This window comes from Squalius cephalus (genome assembly GCF_949319135.1).
Source record: "Squalius cephalus genome assembly, chromosome: 6".
NCBI classification, from domain to species: Eukaryota; Metazoa; Chordata; class Actinopteri; order Cypriniformes; family Leuciscidae; genus Squalius; species Squalius cephalus.
In genome coordinates, this window is record NC_137127.1 from 2884811 (window position 1) to 2900807 (window position 15997).

The 15997-nt window shown below is 35.7% G+C and overlaps 1 protein-coding gene across 4 annotated transcripts in view; it reads left to right on the top strand.

Moving 5' to 3' along the window:
- The window catches only part of chst8 (carbohydrate (N-acetylgalactosamine 4-0) sulfotransferase 8), a 207509-nt gene that overhangs the window by 112874 nt on the left and 78638 nt on the right, over positions 1-15997 (top strand). The window lies entirely within an intron of this gene.

A 15997-nucleotide genomic window follows, 5' to 3' on the forward strand; every position in this document is an offset into this window, starting at 1 on the left:
TAAAAGTACAGATACCCCTTGCTAAATTTTACTCAAGTACAAGTAAAAGTACTACAGTCAGATGTCTACTTAAGTAAAAGTACTAAAGTACTTGTTTTCAAAAGTACTTGAGTATCAAGAGTACAAGAGTACATTTTCTAAATATTGCATTACTACTGCCACAGTGCTTACATTGGTAAACACAGCAAACACTTGAAGCAAAAACTATCATTAACTTGTTCAGAAAATTGAAATAGTCTGGCGAGGTGGGCCACGGCTTGGCACATTCCCGGGATGCAATATTTTTTTTCCCAGGATGGTAGTGGAAGACTCATGAATATTCATTAGGGAAGTCATCCCTGATTGGTCTGATGACCTACCCCTAACCCCACCCCTAAACCTACCCGTCACTGGGGGTCTTATGACCTCCATAACCCCGCCCCTAAACCTACCCGTCACTGGGGTTAAGACCAATCAGGGATGACTTCCCTAATGAATATTCATGAGTCTTCCCCTACCATCCTGGGAAAAAAAATATCTCTCCCAGGATGGACCTGCTGCGTCTTCATCCATTGTTTCGTCCATGGCTTCTTCTCTTATCTAAATCTGACCATGGAGTTGACTTTGGCGGAAAGCTGAAGGTGATTGCTGATAGGCTGTCCCAATCAGTGGCGCCTGCACAATCCAATCACATTTGAGAGGGTTTCCGAGATGTTTCTTTTTTCCTTTTCCTTTTTTTTTTTTTTTTTTAGAAGTAATGGGTACTCACAGTTATGGATAGAAATGTAGTGGAGTAAAGAGTACAATATTTGCCTCTCAAATGTACTTGAGTAAAGTCATGAGTACTCCCCAAAAATGATACTCGAGTAAAGTACAGATCCCTCAAAATTGTACTTAAGTAAATGTACTCAGTTACTGTCCGGCTCTGCGAAACTACACATTCGCGTTTATGAGTCGGGACATGATGGAATTGTCACTTGCACAATCGGGCCAGCATTGCATCGTAACTAAAGTTTATCATTTTCACTTCTTTTTAAGTCTTATCAGTTTAAACATTCAAGCTGAGAGAGTTTACGGCATCGGGGAGGGCGGATGTGCGCATGCGCGCGTCATTCAGAACACAAGACAAAATAAGAGCGTTCCTTCAAAACAGAAAATGGCAAAATCGTTTTTACTCGATTATACTATTTTGGTGATCGTTGGGAGCAAAAATCGAAATTGAAATTGAAATTCAATTAATTGCACAGCCCTAGTACTTACCATAGTAAATTATGCATAATTACAAACAACTAACCCTCAACCAAATCCTAACCCTATAGTAAGTACATGTAGTTGCTTAATATTACTCAGTACTTAAATACATAATTACACTGTAACAATGACACCTTAAAATAAAGTGTAACCCAGGGTTTGATGCCATTTTGAAATCTAAACCAAAGTTACTAAGTGTTTCTGTGATTAATTATAATGTTAAGAATCAGAATGCAATTACCATACTATGGTTGACATCAGAGATCAGAATGAGGGCCATGGAAGGCTATCGGCGTCTATTTGCATCCCTGAAAACTAAGGCAGACTATTACAGAGATTTGAGATGAGCCCCAAAAGATTATTTGTTCAGACACAGAGAACCACATTATCAATGTACATAATACTTCAAGCTGGTGCGCGCAGGGGTACGGCAGACGCGCTTCACAAAAGTTTGTGTGCCAGCATCCGTCTGAAGACATCAAGGCAATTACTGCCGTCCCCGAGAGAAGCGTCTCGTCTCGGTGGAGGACATTTCCTCCGCATTGTGCCTCATTTTTCTGGTGGCTTTTGTTTGTGATGCGAATTGTAGCTATTCAGCCAGACTCGTTTCTGCATAATGCGACATGTTGTCACACAGCCTTATTAACCAGCAATAAGTGCTGCAGTGGCTTTTTTGTAGGCCATCTCTCACACACACACACACACACACACACATAGTTAAATCAGTATTTAAAACGACTACATCATGTGGGACAAATGTCTGTCTTGATCCTATTTCTGCTGCAGCACAATGACTGTCTTTCACAGACGGTTTATCAAATAAAAATTTTAATTAATGTTGGTGAAGCTACAAAAGACACTTTATTGCACTTGTGGGTCTAATAGAGATAATAAATAATAATAGAGAGAGAGTTTCCTGCCTTATGTGTGTAATGTGACTGAAAAAGAGCCATCTTTAATATCCGCTCACCGAGGCTACATTTGTTTGGTCAAAAATACAGTAAAAACTGTGAAATATAATTACCTTTTAAAATAACTATTTACAATTTGAATATATTTTCAAATTTTCAGCATCATTACTCCAGTCTTCAGTGTCACATGATCCTTTTTATGATCCTTATGCATTTATGAATCAGTGTTTTTGAATGAATTGGTTCAATAAATGATTCAATGACTCACTCATTATGACAAATACATGTTGTTTCTAAATGAATCAGTGTGTTTGAATCATTCACTCAACCGATTCATTCAAAAATCATTCATTGATTCACTCATAAAGACTGTCCATTGTTTCATTCCTGAATGAATCAGTGTTTTTGAATGAATTGGTTCAATAAATGATTCACTCACTCATTATGACAAACACATGTTGTTTCTAAACGAATCAGTATGTTTGAATCATTCACTCAACCGATTCATTCAAAAATCATTAATTGATTCACTCATAAAGACAGTCCATTGTTTCATTCCTGAATGAATCAGTGTTTTTGAATGAATTGGTTCAATAAATGATTCAATGACTCATTAACTCATAATGACAAACACATGTTGTTTCTAAACGAATTAGTATGTTTGAATCATTCACTCAACCGATTCATTCAAAAATCATTCATTGATTCACTCATAAAGACAGTCCATTGTTTCATTCCTGAATGAATCAGTGTTTTTGAATGAATTGGTTCAATAAATGATTCACTCACTCATTATGACAAATACATGTTGTTTCTAAACGAATCAGTGTGTTTGAATCATTCACTCAACCGATTCATTCAAAAATCATTCATTGATTCACTCATAAAGACAGTCCATTGTTTCATTCCTGAATGAATCAGTGTTTTTGAATGAATTGGTTCAATAAATGATTCAATGACTCACTCACTCATAATGACAAACACATGTTGTTTCTAAACGAATCAGTATGTTTGAATCATTCACTCAACCGATTCATTCAAAAATCATTCATTGATTCACTCATAAAGACTGTCCATTGTTTCATTCCTGAATGAATCAGTGTTTTTGAATGAATTGGTTCAATAAATGATTCAATGACTCACTCACTCATAATGACAAACACATGTTGTTTCTAAACGAATCAGTATGTTTGAATCATTCACTCAACCGATTCATTCAAAAATCATTCATTGATTCACTCATAAAGACAGTCCATTGTTTCATTCCTGAATGAATCAGTGTTTTTGAATGAATTGGTTCAATAAATGTGACTCACTCACTCATAATGACAAATACATGTTGTTTCTAAACGAATCAGTATGTTTGAATCATTCACTCAACCGATTCATTCAAAAATCATTCATTGATTCACTCATAAAGACAGTCCATTGTTTCATTCCTGAATGAATCAGTGTTTTTGAATATGAATTGGTTCAATAAATGTGACTCACTCACTCATAATGACAAATACATGTTGTTTCTAAACGAATCAGTATGTTTGAATCATTCACTCAACCGATTCATTCAAAAATCATTCATTGATTCACTCATAAAGACTGTCCATTGTTTCATTCCTGAATGAATCAGTGTTTTTGAATGAATTGGTTCAATAAATGATTCACTCACTCATTATGACAAATACATGTTGTTTCTAAACGAATCAGTGTGTTTGAATCATTCACTCAACCGATTCATTCAAAAATCATTCATTGATTCACTCATAAAGACAGTCCATTGTTTCATTCCTGAATGAATCAGTGTTTTTGAATATGAATTGGTTCAATAAATGTGACTCACTCACTCATAATGACAAATACATGTTGTTTCTAAACGAATCAGTGTGTTTGAATCATTCACTCAACCGATTCATTCAAAAATCATTCATTGATTCACTCATAAAGACTGTCCATTGTTTCATTCCTGAATGAATCAGTGTTTTTGAATGAATTGGTTCAATAAATGATTCACTCACTCATTATGACAAATACATGTTGTTTCTAAACGAATCAGTGTGTTTGAATCATTCACTCAACCGATTCATTCAAAAATCATTCATTGATTCACTCATAAAGACAGTCCATTGTTTCATTCCTGAATGAATCAGTGTTTTTGAATGAATTGGTTCAATAAATGATTCAATGACTCACTCACTCATAATGACAAACACATGTTGTTTCTAAACGAATCAGTATGTTTGAATCATTCACTCAACCGATTCATTCAAAAATCATTCATTGATTCACTCATAAAGACTGTCCATTGTTTCATTCCTGAATGAATCAGTGTTTTTGAATGAATTGGTTCAATAAATGATTCAATGACTCACTCACTCATAATGACAAACACATGTTGTTTCTAAACGAATCAGTATGTTTGAATCATTCACTCAACCGATTCATTCAAAAATCATTCATTGATTCACTCATAAAGACAGTCCATTGTTTCATTCCTGAATGAATCAGTGTTTTTGAATGAATTGGTTCAATAAATGTGACTCACTCACTCATAATGACAAATACATGTTGTTTCTAAACGAATCAGTATGTTTGAATCATTCACTCAACCGATTCATTCAAAAATCATTCATTGATTCACTCATAAAGACAGTCCATTGTTTCATTCCTGAATGAATCAGTGTTTTTGAATATGAATTGGTTCAATAAATGTGACTCACTCACTCATAATGACAAATACATGTTGTTTCTAAACGAATCAGTATGTTTGAATCATTCACTCAACCGATTCATTCAAAAATCATTCATTGATTCACTCATAAAGACTGTCCATTGTTTCATTCCTGAATGAATCAGTGTTTTTGAATGAATTGGTTCAATAAATGATTCACTCACTCATTATGACAAATACATGTTGTTTCTAAACGAATCAGTGTGTTTGAATCATTCACTCAACCGATTCATTCAAAAATCATTCATTGATTCACTCATAAAGACAGTCCATTGTTTCATTCCTGAATGAATCAGTGTTTTTGAATATGAATTGGTTCAATAAATGTGACTCACTCACTCATAATGACAAATACATGTTGTTTCTAAACGAATCAGTGTGTTTGAATCATTCACTCAACCGATTCATTCAAAAATCATTCATTGATTCACTCATAAAGACTGTCCATTGTTTCATTCCTGAATGAATCAGTGTTTTTGAATGAATTGGTTCAATAAATGATTCAGTGACTCACTCACTCATAATGACAAACACATGTTGTTTCTAAACAAATCAGTATGTTTGAATCATTCACTCAACCGATTCATTCAAAAATCATTCATTGATTCACTCATAAAGACAGTCCATTGTTTCATTCCTGAATGAATCAGTGTTTTTGAATATGAATTGGTTCAATAAATGATTCACTCACTCATAATGACAAGCACATGTTGTTTCTAAACGAATCAGTATGTTTGAATCATTCACTCAACCGATTCATTCAAAAATCATTCATTGATTCACTCATAAAGACAGTCCATTGTTTCATTCCTGAATGAATCAGTGTTTTTGAATGAATTGGTTCAATAAATGATTCAGTGACTCACTCACTCATAATGACAAACACATGTTGTTTCTAAACAAATCAGTGTGTTTGAATCATTCACTCAACCGATTCATTCAAAAATCATTCATTGATTCACTCATAAAGACAGTCCATTGTTTCATTCCTGAATGAATCAGTGTTTTTGAATATGAATTGGTTCAATAAATGTGACTCACTCACTCATAATGACAAATACATGTTGTTTCTAAACGAATCAGTGTGTTTGAATCATTCACTCAACCGATTCATTCAAAAATCATTCATTGATTCACTCATAAAGACTGTCCATTGTTTCATTCCTGAATGAATCAGTGTTTTTGAATGAATTGGTTCAATAAATGATTCAGTGACTCACTCACTCATAATGACAAACACATGTTGTTTCTAAACAAATCAGTGTGTTTGAATCATTCACTCAACCGATTCATTCAAAAATCATTCATTGATTCACTCATAAAGACAGTCCATTGTTTCATTCCTGAATGAATCAGTGTTTTTGAATGAATTGGTTCAATAAATGATTCACTCACTCATTATGACAAATACATGTTGTTTCTAAACGAATCAGTATATTTGAATCATTCACTCCACCGATTCATTCAAAAATCATTCATTGATTCACTCATAAAGACTGTCCATTGTTTCATTCCTGAATGAATCAGTGTTTTTGAATGAATTGGTTCAATAAATGATTCACTCACTCATTATGACAAATACATGTTGTTTCTAAATGAATCAGTGTGTTTGAATCATTCACTCCACCGATTCATTCAAAAATCATTAATTGATTCACTCATAAAGACAGTCCATTGTTTCATTCCTGAATGAATCAGTGTTTTTGAATGAATCGTCTGAATGAATGATTCAGTGACTGCTATTGCCATAAAGATGAGTCACAAAAAATTCACACCACTAATGCACAGACAAGTGTTTTTACCATTAAGTAACTATCATGTTCACATAGCATGGTATTTACGTGGTAAAAAGGAATGAGGAATCATGTTTGAAACACAAATGCTGCAGTGTGACACTTTAATAATTAGTGTTAGTAATATAAACAAACTCTAACACCATGTGTGAGCAACAGAAATAGCGCCGCTTACCTTGTGGCATTGTTAGAGGCAAGTGTTTGATTCTGTGGTATTTTTACCATCCTAACATGAAAACACGCAGAGGAAACAGGGAACTGGAGCGAGCTTCTGTCAGGCCGCCATCTTCAAGACTCAGACACACACGTTCTCCTGCTTGTTTGCTGGATTTATGATGAGCCTTTAGATTGGAGAGACGTTATTTCCTGACAGATCTGTGTTGGACTGGATGTTTCTCTGGCTTCCACTGCAGAAAGGCTCTTCTGACAGGAGATGATATATGCTGGCTGCAGAAAACTGGGCCGCTCTTTCCTTTAATTGGGTCTCGTACCGAAATGCACCCGTGCTGCAGAACTCAGTCGGGTCGGATGGGGAAGACGGCCACTTACTGGTTTGCTAAAAGTGGAATATGCACCGTCAGGGAGCTTCTGAAAAAGACATGATTTGTAATTATAATTTTAGAAAGAGCATGTCAGAATAAACTCCAGGGAGTCTTCTTAGAGATGGAGAAATGTGCAGTGAACAGGTGCAGTTATTACACACAGTATGCGTCTTTCAGCGCTCGCTTAATTGTTCTCAGTGTTTCTCAAACTCAGTTAAAGACCCTGTGAAATCAGAATTTGACTTTTGTGCCTCATACGTCATCTATACTGTACAAAAGTTTGAGGTCAGATTTTTTCATGTTGTTGAAATAGTCTGCATGTATGTGCTCAGATATACAGTAAAAACAGTGAAATATCATAATAACTGTTTTCTGTTTGAATATATATTTTTTTTTATTTTTTTTATTTTTTATTGATGTTGCAAAACAAAAATACACATTTGGTCATATAATACATATTTCTTATACTGTCTTACATCACCTTCTTTTTTCCAGAACAAAATTAACACCCCCCCCCCCACCACCACCACCACCACCCACCCCCCAACCACAAAAAAAAAAAAATCGACTGGTAGCAAAAACAAACTAGGGAAGTGCCACTGCTATTATGTTTCACACAAAGTCTGATCTTATTGGCCGAATAAATTCCAAGAATCCTTTCCACAACCTCTCAAATTTTTCCATTTCCAATCTACAAGTGGAAGTCAGTTTCTCCATAATGTATATATCATGCATCACATCAACCCAATTTTCCTTTCTTGGCGCTTCCACCTTTAGCCACTTCCTAGTAATTCCCTTTTTTCCTGCTAATAACATAATTTTAAACATTTTACAATTCAGATTCTTTTTACCTTGCATATTAAGTTTTCCCAAATAAAATGTGTCAAAAGTTAAAGGGAGATTAATCCTTAAAATCTTGTCCATACATTGTTTAAGTTCCATCCAGTATTTCACCATCGAAAGACAACTCCAAAAAATATGAACATGATTTGCACTTTTTTCTCCACATCCCCGCCAACAGCTTGTATCCCGATATTTTGTCTGAGCTGGAGTTCTAAAATATCTCACTAAGTTTTTCCAACCATGCTCCCTCCAAGTTAAAGATGATGTCACTCTCCATGTTTGTTGAGTGAGATCTTCCCATTCTTCATCCGTCAATTTTATGTTTGCTTCAATTTCCCATTTTTGTTTTATGTAGTGTGTATCGTTTCCTTTTAAAATTTCTATCCCTGAATATATCTTTGAAATTAATTTCCTGTTAAGTTTAGATTTGTATGCTGAAATAAAGAGTTTTATAATGCTTAACTCAACGTCAAATTTTTCCTTTTTTATATCATGCTCTAAATAATGCCTCACTTGCAAAAATCTATAGAAATCTTGATTTGCCAGACTAAACTGTTCTTTGATTTCTTCAAAACTTTTACACTACTTATCTTCTAATAGTTCCCAAAACATATGTGGGCCTTGTTCCCAATTTTTAAATCTATTATCTCTTCTATTAGGGGAAAATTCTGTATCGTATCCTATCCACCATAGCAGCTTATTGCTGTGTGTCAAGTTATTTTTTGTAACAATTTCAAACCACACTTTAAGTGAAATGTCAAGCCATGGGTTAGGTACATTTTTCGATTGGTTGTTTGAATATATTTTAACGTATAATTTATTCCTGTGATCAAAGCTGTATTTCCAGCATCATTACTCCAGTCTTCAGTGTCACATGATCCTTCAGAAATCACTCTAATATGATGATTTGATGCTCAAGAAACATTTATGATTATTATCAGTGTTGAAAACAGTCGTGCTGCTTCATATTTGTGTGGAAACGGATTCATTTTGTTTCTGGATTCTTTGATAAATAGAAAGTTCAAAAGATCAGCATTGAAATAGAAATCTTTTGTAACGTTTATAACATAAATGTTTTTACTTCCACTTCTATTTAATCCAATTTAATCAATTTACTGCATGCTTGCTGAATAAAATTAATTTCTTTAAAAAAACATTTACTTACCCTATGCTAATGCACTTCTAAAAGCTGACTATTCACTTTTAACACACTTTAAATTAAGTATGCATGAAGTGGCAAGCAAGTAAATCATGATTCACGGCTGTGATCTAACGACAGACTACACTGGATATTAAACACTGGAAGACAAGCTCTATATAATATGTCCCACCCATATAAACCTAATTCCTCTGTGGAACATAAAAGTGGATGGATGGATGGATAGATGGATAGATAGATAGATAGATAGATAGATAGATAGATAGATAGATAGATAGATAGATAGATAGATAGATAGATAGATAGATAGATAGATAGATAGATAGGTGGATGGATGGTGGATAGATAGATAGATAGATAGATAGATAGATAGATAGATAGATAGATAGATAGATAGATAGATAGATAGATAGATAGATAGATAGATAGATAATAGGTGGATAGATAGATAGATAGATAGATAGATAGATAGATAGATAGATAGATAGATAGATAGATAGATAGATAGATAGATAGATAGGTGGATGGATGGATGGATGGATGGATGGATAGGTGGATAGATAGATAGATAGATAGATAGATAGATAGATAGATAGATAGATAGATAGATGGATGGATGGATGGATGGATGGATGGATGGATGGATGGATGGATGGATGGATGGATGGATGGATGGATGGATGGATGGATAGATAGATAGATAGATAAATAGATGATAGGTGGATGGATGGATGGATGGATAGGTGGATGGATGGATGGATAGATAGATAGATAGATAGATAGATAGATAGATAGATAGATAGATAGATAGATAGATAGATAGATAGATGGATGGATGGATGGATAGATAGATAGATAGATAGATAGATAGATAGATAGATAGATAGATAGATAGATAGATAGATAGATAGATAGATAGATAGATAGATAGATAGATAGATAGATAGATAGATAGATAGATAGATAGACAGACAGATAGATAGTTTTATTAATTCGGTTGTGTTATTTGTATTCACTTTTTATTTTTTATTCATTTTTGAGAATATTGAGAAATGGCAACTAGTTGAAATAAAACAAGTAAATTGTTTGTTTGTTTTTTTGTTTTTTACGAGAGCTACGTGTAGTTTTAGTGTGGTTCTAGTTTTAGTTAACAATAATAATCCTGGTAGTCAGAAAGAAAGATGGAAAGAAGCAGTGATTCGAGCAATGATTTGATAAAGCGGTATAGAGAGACACAGCTCCATTCTTCCCGAATCCTTCCCAGGTATATTAAAGGTTTCCCACAGGATCAGGCGGCCTGGTGTCATCCTTCAAAGGAAGAGCTTCATCCCAGAGCAGCAAAAGGCCAGGTTACCCGAAGATTAAAGCCCGGCCCGTAACTGAGAGTGTCATTCAGACCTCTCGCTTTCATCATGCTGTCATTAGTGGATGAGAGCGGCCCGTGACTGACGGGTATAAACACACGGGCTTAATCAAGTGATCGTCCCGTCACGTTTCCCAGATCACCCGCTCATTCTGTCAATAGACACACAAAGGCTTTTGTCATTCCTTGACCGTATCTTCAAATCAGATTCGCCGCACACGTTTCCTTTGATTCTCACTCACTGGACAAAGCACCGAGAGCGACTGTTTTCTCTCAAGTGTTTTACTCTGTGACAAAAGGAAAGTCGTCAGGTTTGATGTGGCTTTTGTCCTTTCAGGCGCAGCATTGATTATCTTTCTCAGTCTGACTTAGACTTTGTCACAGTCGGGGTTTTTCTCTCAGTCATGTTCAATCAGATTCACGCAGGTCTCGGTCTTCAAGAGCTGGCCAAAATCTCACGATCTGCTATGTCTGATATATTGAATATTCAGATATGTGTGCCATGATTTTGTGATCAAGCAACATTTAAAATTAAACAGCATTAGAGTGAATCGAACTTCATTTTTATTAATGTAACTATTTGTTTTGTTTAAAATGGCAGCGACAATTTAAACGGAGTGTAAAAAAAGGTCATTATTTATTCATTTTAATATCTGTAGCAAAGATAATGAATATAGCCTTTAGCCCTATTCGGACAGGACTAGTTTAAAGCAGCACTATGCAGTTTTTTTAGCTTAATTTGAACAGCTTCGGAGTCACTGGAACGGTTATATAATGGACATTTTTCGGGTTGAATGCTGGTCGTCTCGCACCCCCCGAGCCAGGGGCGGACTGGGACCAAAAAGTGTCCCTGGACTTTCTGGCCCACAGCAGCCCACCACATCCCACCCTCATTAATGTGCAGAATAATATTTAACACCACTTATAGCATAAAATATAACACAATACAAAAATAAATGCTACTTAAACATGTATTTTAAGTAACACAACATATATTAGGTCATATTTGTAAAACAAAGGGAAACAGACAGAAAAACATTAACACATACAACATTATTAATATAAAACTATCAGCTAGTCAGGGGGGTATCATCTTAGTGCGGTGTAAGATACACTACTCAGCTGTACAACTCCTGAATCAAGATTGAAACTATTTTGCATTAACACAAATCCTCATGGCATACTATTAGGCTATCATGTGACATTAAACTGATGCTTTTTTTTTTTTTTTTTTTTTTTTTTACACGTAACTTTTCAGCTCCACCTTTTCTTTTCTTCCACCTTTTCATCCAATTATTTGTAATTATCTGCTCAGAGAAATTTGCTGTAACGGATCAATCTCTCTCTCTCTGTAAATGAGACGTGAAAGGGGGCGTATTTTAAGATACATAATGGAGTAGACCAAACTAATTAACAGGGAGGGGGGGCAATACACTCACATGCACACAAAACACACTCCTTGTCGGCCGCGCCCGCGCCCACGCGATCGACTCACTCATCCATTTGCGTAGAGATGTAATATTATGATTTCCGTCATTTTTTTAACAAATATATTTGTGTACCGGGTGGAGCGGCCTACATTGGCCAGCGGCCCACCAGGAAAAGTCCCGGTGCTCCAGATGGCCAGTCCGCCCCTGCCCCGAGCGCCTGTAAGCCGAAAAACCACACTTGCAACTTTGGGTCGGCGAGCCGCCGGCCTCAGCGTCAGGAAGTATCGTGTGATATCAGGTCTCGCGATGTAACGGCACTGCACACATACACTATCTAAACATTTCTATGCCTTCTGTGTATCATACATACCTCAGTGGACATGGCTCCGTGCGTTCACCGGGTTCTGTGAAAACAAATGCACATTACCAGCGGGAGAAGATGGGAGGGGGGAGAGTCGCCAACGAGTTTTGACGACAGTGTTGTCAAATATCTATTCCGAAGCTGTAGGGGGAGCTCTATAGAGAAACCCACAAGCAAAGAGCGAGAAAACAGCAAAGAAATCGGCAAAGCTGCATAGTTCTGCTTTAACATGAAGAGTTGGGGTAAAGTAATAATCACCAGAGCTTCTGTGTGGTTTTAGTCCCGTCTGAATGTGCATCTCAGTGATCATCACGGACAATGTCAGTAAAGATTACGGAGACTAAGATTAAAAGGTCCGGATAAATGTCCTCAGGTAATGCTAATCCCGTGCGAATAGACCTCCTGTAAATATGTAGATAGATATTCCGTCATTTCGTGTTTAAAAGTAATTTCCCGCGGGTTTTCAAGTATGGAGACGCTTGAAAAAGCATCAGTTGTGTTCTAGACGCTGGGACGAGTCTGTGGCAAAACTCAAGTGTTTTCCACACACCATTCAGATCAGAAAGAAGATCGACAGCACTTGTTAGAGGCACGAAACATCTTTTAGTGTTAGGTGAGTGTCTATTACCAACACAATTCGATCTTAAGTTAATTAATACATCATTCGACCAGACATAACGGTTTCATATATATAGGTTATATGTGTTTGCGCACGTGATATCAGGAAGCAACGTAACACACACATGACGACAGGAGTGACGGCGGTGCGCAAATCAAGTTGCTAGTTTTACTGGGATATCTTATCCCGTGCGAATTGGCCATTAATATTACAGACGTCCTGTGGTAAAATTACATTACTCCATCTACCCTGGTAAAGCTAATCCCGTCTGATTAGGGCTTTTGTCTACAAGACAGGCTATTGGCTCTCAGAACAAAATATTCACATTAACAGATCACTCTAAATTGTAATGTGGATTTGTGCATTTTCTGTGAAGCTGCTTTGAAATGATGTGTATTGTGAAAAGCGCTAAATAAATGTGAATTGAATTGAATTGAACATGGTTTAGTATAAATTTAGAAAATTGCATGTAATGCTAAATTGATGCATTGTTTTAAACTATTAGTCAAAACTGTAAAGGCATCACATTATACCAGACCCATTTGGATCAGCGCCACAGAGATTAATGGCTCCAATAAAGTTATTTTATTCTTCTTCCTCCCTATTTTGTTGTTGTTTTTTTTCCCTCCATCCCTTTTCCCATCAAATATTTGTTCTCCCCTCTGTAACGCATTAAATGAGGTTGCCAGACCTTCAATCTCATTAGGAGGGAAGCAAAACTTTGATTTTCTTTATTAGGAAGCGTTATCGTGTTTGAGGCAGGCTGGCAGAGTGACTTAAAGTGAGGACTCATTAAAAAATTCAATTAAACTCTCTCTGCTCCGTCCGCGTCTAGCTCTTGTATAATGGCATTAGTTATCATCAGCGAAGGTTGCCAGGTTGACACATGCATAATTCAGATATTCACTGCGTCAAAAGTGCGAGGAAAAATAGTTTTTTTTTTATTCCTGATAGCAAACGGAATTAGATATCACACTGAAAATAGCATCAAACTCATCAAACTTTGCCTGGCAACCGGCTCCGCTACTGCCAGAAACACACACACACACACACACACACACACAACTGAGCTGCTGATTCTGTCATTAGAACTTCACAAGGGTTAAATTAGTCTAGTAAGTTAAGTTACTTTTCACTAAGTCTTTTCAAACGATGTTCCAGGTTCAATATAAGTTAAGCTCCATTAACTTATTCTACTTGAGCACATTTGACATCCTGAGATCAGTTCATTCTTCACCTGCTGACCTCAGCTGTTTGTTTTAGTGTGCTTAAAGGGATAGTTCGGCCAAAAATGATATTTAACCCATGATTTACTCACCCTCAAGCCGTTCGAGATGCATACGTCAATCATTTTTCAGACGAACACATTTTCAGTTATTTTAGAAAATGTCTTAGATCTTTCAGTGGTTATAATGTGAAGCTATGGGGTCCACCTCCTTCAAGTCCCAAAACGGTCGACGCGCGTTCACGGAGACGGATGCCGGTGTATGACGTAGGACGTAGCGTAGGAAGCGTCGTGGCGTAGAACGAAGTACAGCTAAATCAAACGCTACGTCCTACGTCATGCGCCGGCATCCATCTGCCGTGAACGCGCGTTGACCGTTGCCGGAAGCAAGATATTTTCATTTATAAAGTTTTAAATATGTATATTTTTACGACAAAACCGCACGAATTACCCTCAGAAGGCCTTCGTTTATCCCCCTGGAGCCGGATGGATTACTTTTGTGAAGGATGCATGCACATTTTTGGGACTTGAAGGAGGTGGACCCCATAACTTCACATTATAACCACTGAAAGATCTAAGACATTTTCTAAAATAACTGAAAATGTGTTCGTCTGAAAAATGATTGACATATGCATCTCGAACGGCTTGAGGGTGAGTAAATCATGGGTTAAATATAATTTTTGGCCGAACTATCCCTTTAAATGCATTAAAATCAAGCATCAGAATAAGGAAGCTTTTTTCCAGAATGGAATAAAAAATGTAAAAGGTAATTGTGATTTTTCCCCCACTAATTAGATTTTTTTTTTCTCAGAATTTTGAGTTTACATTTTAGAATTTTGACTTTTTGTCTCGGAATTCTGAGTTTAAATCTCACAATTTTGACTTTTTCTCGGAATTCTGAGTTTACATCACACAATTCTGGCTTTTTGTCTCAGAATTCTGAGTTTACATCTTACAATTTTGACTTTTTCTCGGAATTCTGAGTTTATATCTCACTCTGACTTTTTTTGCAATGGAATAAAAACTAAAAAAGGTAATTGCGACTTTGCCCTTTTGTAACAAATCACAATTATCTCTCTCTCTCTCTCTCTCTCTCTCTCTCTCTCTCTCTCTCTCTCTCTCTCTCTCTTTCTATTCAGCACGTTGGCGCATTGGAATGGTTTATTTAAATGAACCGATACAAAAAATAAACAAACAAATGTGATTCTTTTATTCTTTTATTCTTTTATTTAGAGTCTTTATGCCTATTTTGTAGTTACAACCTGCTGTTTATCTCTATTTTAGTTTAGTTAATGATACAAAACTGATTTTAGTTTGCCAAAATACAAGCTAATCAAGAATTAAATTAGCTAAATCACAGTTTCTGTCAGAACAGTTTCACAGTTTCTGTTACGATTTTCTTTTAAAAGCATAAAATTAATCAAACGTGACAGTAAAGACATTTTATAATTTTAAAAAACATTTCAAATAAATGCAAGCTTTTTTAACATTTATAATATTCAGAAATGTTTCTTGAGTATCAAATCATCATATTAGAATGATTTCTGAAGGATCATGTGACACTGAAGACTGGAGTAATGATGCTGAAAATTCAGCTTTGATCACAGGAATAAATTACACTTTACTGTATATTCACATAGAAAACAGTTATTTTGAATTGTAATAATATTTCACATGTTTACTGATTTTACTGTATTTTTAAAATGTGTATATATATATATATATACAGTATATATATATATATATATATTTTTTTTTTTTTTTTTTTTTTTTTTTTGAGAGAGAGAGAGAGAGAG